Here is a 7,500-nt window from a genome sequence, read left to right as displayed (position 1 = left end):
CTTAAGTCAAAATTAATCGTGATTAATTGCAGATAGATATAAATGTTCCTCATAAATAACACCATGAATTGACAATTCATTTGCTTTAATAAAATGTTTTCAAACATTTTTCAACAGCTCATCACAAAAAGGACAAACACGTTTTTAATGACAATACAACATTTTTTTTTGCAGAAATACAGAATTTGTCTCCCTTGCTTTAGGAGCACTTGCATTCCAAGAAGGAGCTACACTTCCGCATTAATACTACAAAATATGGATTGTTACAACCTTGCTTTGACTGTCAGATGTTTTGTAATGTAATCTTTGATATTTCCACCTCAATAAAGGCTTCTGATATTCTGTACATTATGTTTTACAAGTTAGTGGTCTTTATATTGCTGCATGACGATGTTTTAACCTTTTCCATTTATTAATAAAGTGTAGTATCCAGCATGCTAATCATTCTGCAAAGGAGGACTTGACCAGAACATGTTATAAAATAACTTACAGAATATAAGCCCCTCCTTTTTTCCGCTATCGTCTTTATGCTATGCATCCTCCGCTGTTGCCATTTCTAATACAAAAGTAGCATATAGTTTGAACTTCTTTATGACTATACTTTACCTTTGTTTTAATGGAAACGCAACAAAGAAATTACTTAATAATCGCAATTTAATCGTGTCCCTGGATTTTCACCCATAGTCCAGTTACCCTAACACTTTAAAGGCCTACTGAAAGCCACTACTAGCGACCACGCAGTCTGATAGTTTATATATCAATGATGAAATCTTAACATTGCAACACATGCCAATACGGCCGGGTTAACTTATAAAGTGACATTTTAAATTTCCCGGGAAACTTCCGGTTGAAAACGTCTATGTATGATGACGTATGCGCGTGACGTCAATCGTTGAACCGGAAGTATTGGTACACCATTGTATCCAATACAAAAAAGCTCTGTTTTCATGGCAAAATTCCACAGTATTCTGGACATCTGTGTTGGTGAATCTTTTGCAATTTGTTTAATGAACAATGAAGACTGCAAAGAAGAAAGCTGTAGGTGGGATCGGTGTATGAGCGGCTGGCTGCAGCAACACAACCAGGAGGACTTTGAGTTGGATAGCAGACGCGCTATCCGACGCTAGCCGCCAACCGCATCGATGATCGGGTGAAGTCCTTCGTCGCGCCGTCGATCGCTGGAACGCAGGTGAGCACGGGTGTTGATGAGCAGATGAGGGCTGGCGTAGGTGGAGCGCTAATGTTTTTATCATAGCTCTGACAAGGTCCCGTAGCTAAGTTAGCTTCAATGGCGTCATTAGCAACAGCATTGCTAGGCTTCGACAGGCGGCACAGCATTAACCGTGTAGTTACAGGTCCAGTGTTTGGTTCGGTGTCTCCTGATAGTTTGATTGATTGATTGAGACTTTTATTAGTAGGTTGCACAGTGAAGTACATATTCCGTACAATTGACCACTAAATGGTAACACCCGAATAAGTTTTTCAACTTGTTTAAGTAGTAGTATTGTTGATTTTCTGTCTATCCTTCCAGTCAGGGGCTTATTTCTTTTGTTTCTATCTGCATTTAAGCACGATGCTATCACGTTAGCTCCGTAGCTAAAGTGCTTCACCAATGTATTGTCGTGGAGATAAAAGTCACTGTGAATGTCCATTACACGTTCTCGACTCTCATTTTCAAGAGGATATAGTATCCCAGGTGGTTTAAAATACAAATCCGTGATCCACAATAGAAAAAGGAGAGAGTGTGGAATCCAATGAGCCAGCTTGTACATAAGTTACGGTCAGAGCGAAAAAATATACGTCCTGCACTGCACTCTAGTCCTTCACTCTCACGTTCCTCATCCACAAATCTTTCATCCTCGCTCAAACTAATGGGGTAATCGTCACTTTCTCTGTCCGAATCGCTCTCGCTGCTGGTGTAAACAATGGGGAAATGTGAGGAGCGACCAAAATCAGCGAGCAAAAGTTGCGAACTTTATCGTCGATTTTCTCTACTAAATCCTTTCAGCAAAAATATGGCAATATCGCGAAATGATCAAGTATGACACATAGAATGGATCTGCTATCCCCGTTTAAATAAAAATAAATCATTTCAGTAGGCCTTTAATCCTTTTAAATAATAACTAATATTCCAAAAGTCGCATTATTGAGATCCTCTGCAGGCCCAAAAGTAATTAGACTCTAGTTTTCTGTATATTTCATATTTCACCAATGTCTAAATGAGTTAAAATCTCAACACAGTCCTAACACTTAAATCACAGTATGTATTGATGTTAGTTTCTATTTGGTTTTTGAATCATTGAAATGTACTTGGTGTCAACATTCTATTAGCATAATAGTGCTTGCTATTTCTAAGCTAAAACCCACTCCTGTTACTTTAGGTCTTGTTACTTAAATTCGCTGGAATGACACTGCCACGCGTTCTCTATTCTTTCCTCTCCCTTTCAAAACATGGTAACGTGTAGTTGCAGGGACATAAATGCATTAAGCTCTGCTTCCTTCGTCTCCTTTTCAGGCACGTTAAATTGTCACGTGTGCAAGTGAAAACGCACAATGCTCACTAGTGCAACTTGTGCGGGGAAACCAATACAATCATTACACTGCACAGTGTTTCCCATAAACTGCCAAGATACCGGTGTGGCTATGGGTGTGGTTATGGGCGTGGTCACCATGACATCATCGAGTAATTTGCATAATTTACTACAATGATTTGATTTTCTCTAAAAAGGCTCAAAAAATGTATACTTACTAATTAATAATAACAGTTTTGTTTTAAACGTCCATCCATCCATCCATCCATCCATTTTACAATATAATTACAACACTTTATGTACATATTTATATACAGATTTGAACATTAAGTTATTCAGTGAAATATATTTATTAATTGTGCTTCTTACAAAAAATATATCTTATAAAAGCTAAAATGTCTCTTAAAGCTCTGCCCCTTTAATTAGTGCATACTAAATAATGTAACTTTAGCCTACTACTACAACCATATTATTTACCAGCAACATAAAGTGAAACAGAGGCAGAGGTGTCCTGCCACAGTCAGTAACAAATAAACAGAAAACAGTAGTGGTGGTAGATAGACACAGAGCTTCATCAAACATCTGGGGCCGTACTTATCAAGCTTCTTAGAGTGCCATTTTACACTTAAGTCCTGAGAATTTGCGAAATTTAGTCCTACTCTCAAACTTAAGAATAAAAGCTTTTTATCAACGTTCTTAAGTCTAAGAATCACTCCTACTCTCCACGATATTTAAGAGACCTTCAGAGGTGTCTTAAGTGGTTAGGAGTTGCCAGCAGGGGATGGCACTGAGGCGAGAGAGACGTGCGCCAACGTTCAGGGAACTGTATCGTTTAGACAGAGCGGATATTATTTTTGTCACAGATTTAATACTTTTCGATTCCTTGTTGATTTCTGCATGTGTCTGCAGTGGGCTAGTATATATAGAGCCACCCACACCAGTTTCAAATGAGTTGCCTAATTAATGAATTGGAAAGAAAATGTTATGACAGTAGCGTATGTGTGTGGCCGTGAGGTGAGTGACGTCAGTGAGTGTGTGGGCGAGAGAAGAGAGGGAGCGGTAGCGTGAGTGCCGGCGGGGACTAGTTTGTTTTGTATTATTTTGTAGTTTATTGTCAAAATATACACTCCCATTGTCCGCTTAAATATTTCCAAGATATTTCTTTATTCTTAGACAACGGATTCCCTTCCGTGATTGGTCATTTCTATGGACACAGAAATGACGTCACCTAAAATTGCGTTTACGGCACATAGTAATGTCGTAATTCAGCTCTGAGTGTGACACTTAAGATTCAGTCCTACACTTCGCTGAAAGTGTGAGTAAGACGCTTGATAACTAACTTTTAAGTGCAGCTTTCAGCGAAGAATTTATTTACTCTTAAGTCAACTCTTAGCAGACTTCTTAGGAGTAATTCTAAGAAGCTTGATAAGTACGGCCCCTGATCATCTGAACAAAGAGCTCCAAAAATCTTGAACTTTAGACTGCCATCAGTTTTATTACTCCCTACACTTAACCATGTGTTTCCTACTGCCTGCAGACTTTGCACCCTTTGTTATATACACATGTTGTGTTTCTAATATAAATACATTTAATAAAGTCAAATACAAATAAGGCAACAAGAGAAGTATCCTACACTTCTCTTTTGTAAAGTAAATCTGAACATCCGATACGGGCATCTACATCAACTATATGATTTGCCTGAGAAGCTGGAGAGGACAAAAAAAAAAAAAAAAATTATTTAATTTTATTTAATTTTTTTAAATTTTTTTAATTTGTGGCGGACGTAATTCTTTCGTGGCGGGCCGCCACAAATAAACGAATGTGCGGGAAACCCTGCTGCATATCGCCCATGTCACTATTTGAATAATAAACAATAGCTCCGTGTTATTTCTTAGCATTTCCGAGTATTTCATCATCGACGTTGGAATGGGAAGATTATCAGGTAGCCAACTGGCAGAGGATGAAATGAATGTAATATCCTCCAAAGAGGCTAAATAACAGCAACAAAAGACTAATCTTTCACCATCAAATAATGCCGTGCAACAATAACGACGCCACACTATTATGTAAGAACACGTGTCTGAATATACATAATACTGCAAATTATTATTGATTCTACCCATCAGGGCTTTACTAATAGCCCACGGGGTCTCTTCCGCAGTTGTCGGGAACAAAGAATGACATTTCTATTTACGACAGCACAAAGCTGATATTTAGTGATATGTTCTGTCCATTTCTGGATGGAGGGGGAAAAAAGGCATCTCCTTGCAACCACGCAGCAGCAGCACAGTGGGCAGATGTTGCTCTCGTCCACCTGCGCCTTTACATCTATGCAGCGCCACGAAAGGGCGAATTTACCGCCACAAAAGGCGCTTAATCCAGCAGCTGCTTTGTTTATGGATGACTTAGTCCGTGCTGCAGCTGTGCAAGGCCAGCCTCGCTGAGCATATATTAGTGAATTATTGATTCTTAATGGTACACCATTGTCACAACATTAATGCGAAAGCCAACACTATAGAGCAGACCGGGGCAAATTAAGGCCCGGGGGCCACATGCGGCCCCGTTAAGCTTTTCAATCTGGCCCGCCGGACATTCCCAAATCGTTTTTTTGTAGATATTTAAGACGGAAACTGTAGCTGTCATTATGATGTGCAGTGATGTTTTCAAATGGCCGTAAGTCTTAAACCATACCAAGTATTTCAATGGTTGGAATCTGCACTTTTGCATGATATACTACAGGGGTCACCAACGCGGTGCCCGCGGGCACCAGGTAGCCCGTATGGACCAGATGAGTAGCCCGCCGGCCTGTTCTAAAAATAGCTCAAATAGCAGCACTTACCAGTGAGCTGCCTCTATTTTTTAAATTGTATTTATTTACTAGCAAGCTGGTCTCGCTTTGCCCGACATTTTTCATTCTAAGAGAGACAAAACTCAAATAGAATTTGAAAATCCAAGAAAATATTTTAAAGACTTGGTCTTCACTTGTTTAAATAAATTCATTAATTTTTTTACTTTGCTTCTTATAACTTTCAGAAAGACAATTTTAGAGAAAAAATACAACCTTAAAAATTATTTTAGGATTTTTAAACACATATACCTTTTTACCTTTTGAATTCCTTCCTCTTCTTTCCTGACAATTTAAATCAATGTTCAAGTAAATTTATTTTTTTTATTGTAAAGAATAATAAATACATTTTAATTTAATTCTTCATTTTAGCTTCTGTTTTTTCGACGAAGAATATTTGTGAAATATTTCTTCAAACTTATTATGATTAAAATTCAAAAAAATTATTCTGGCAAATCTAGAAAATCTGTAGAATCAAATTTAAATCTTATTTCAAGGTCTTCTGAATTTCTTTTAAAATTTTTGTTCTGGAAAATCTAGAAGAAATAATGATTAGTCTTTGTTAGAAATATAGCTTGGTCCAATTTGTTATATATTCTAACAAAGTGTAGATTGGATTTTAAACTATTTAAAACATGTCATCAAATTTCTAAAATTATTCTTAATCAGGAAAAATTACTAATGATGTTCCATAAATTCTTTTTTAAAGTTTTTCTCTTCTTTTTTTCGGTTGAATTTTGAATTTTAAAGAGTCGAAATTGAAGATAAACTATGTTTCAAAATGTAATTGTCATTTTTTTCGTGTTTTCTCCTCTTTTAAACCGTTCAATTAAGTGTAAATATCATTAATTATTAATAATAACATAGAGTTAAATGTAAATTGAGCAAATTGGCTATTTCTGGCAATTTATTTAAGTGTGTATCAAACTGGTAGCCCTTCGCATTAATCACTACCCAAGAAGTAGCTCTTGCTTTCAAAAAGGTTGGTGACCCCTGATATACTAGGTACTATGATAATCTAATTAGTTACTATGGTCATCTAATTAGTTACTATGGTCATCTAATTAGTTACTATGGTCATCTAATTAGTTACTATGGTCATCTAATTAGTTACTATGGTCATCTATGTCGCAGCAGCTCAGACGAGGCACCAAGCAGTGTGGGTGGGGAGCGTTTCCACAGAGTGTTTCCGGAGCGAACCTGAAATGCGGGTGTCAGGGACAGACGCGGAAGGAGATTTTTTACAACAAAGTTGTAAAGCTTGGTGATATAGTATCAGATGTATCAGATTGTAGGTGTTTTTTTTGTTTTTTTTACCCTTTGCGTTCATGTTTCGCTGTGTTTTCGCATTTTCGATCGTAAAATATGCCAATCCAGAGGGGGTGTGACGTCCATATGTTGTCAATATTCAGTGTTTTATCCTTCATAGTTAATATTGTAAATGCCACATTCTTTATTTTCATGTACAAACCCCGTTTCCATATGAGTTGGGAAATTGTGTTAGATGTAAATATAAACGGAATACAATGATTTGCAAATCCTTTTCAAGCCATATTCAGATGAATATGCTACAAAGACAACATATTTGATGTTCAAACTGATAAACATTTTTTTTTTTGCAAATAATCATTAACTTTAGAATTTGATGGCAGCAACACGTGACAAAGAAGTTGGGAAAGGTGGCAATAAATACTGATAAAGTTGAGGAATGCTCATCAAACACTTATTTGGAACATCCCACAGGTGAACAGGCAAATTGGGAACAGGTGGGTGCCATCATTAATTAGTTGCTTATTAACATGCAAATTAGTAATATATTGGCTCTTAACTAGTCACTATTAAGTACTTATTAATGCCTTATTCGGCATGGCCTTATTATAACCCTAACCCTCTAACCCTGACCCGCACCAAATAACTCTAAATTAAGTCTTTGTTATTCAGAATATGTTCTCCATACTAAAGTGTTACCAAAAACATATAACTTTGTCTTGAATTTGAAATTTGTATTTTTCACTAAAGAAGGGTTCGGTGAATGCGCATATGAAACTGGTGGGGTTCGGTACCTCCAACAAGGTTAAAGGCCTACTGAAATGAATTTTTTTTATTTAAACGGGAATAGCAGAT

General features: G+C 37.0%; 1 protein-coding gene across 2 annotated transcripts in view; it reads right to left on the bottom strand.

Annotated features, from left to right (window-relative positions):
• cald1a (caldesmon 1a) overlaps positions 1-7,500 on the bottom strand; it is a 494,628-nt gene that overhangs the window by 471,005 nt on the left and 16,123 nt on the right. The gene's annotated exons all lie outside the window — the stretch shown is intronic.

The sequence above is a fragment of the Entelurus aequoreus genome, linkage group LG12 (genome assembly GCF_033978785.1).
Source record: "Entelurus aequoreus isolate RoL-2023_Sb linkage group LG12, RoL_Eaeq_v1.1, whole genome shotgun sequence".
In the NCBI taxonomy this organism is placed as follows: Eukaryota; Metazoa; Chordata; class Actinopteri; order Syngnathiformes; family Syngnathidae; genus Entelurus; species Entelurus aequoreus.
This window is presented reverse-complemented; position numbering and strand designations above follow the sequence as displayed.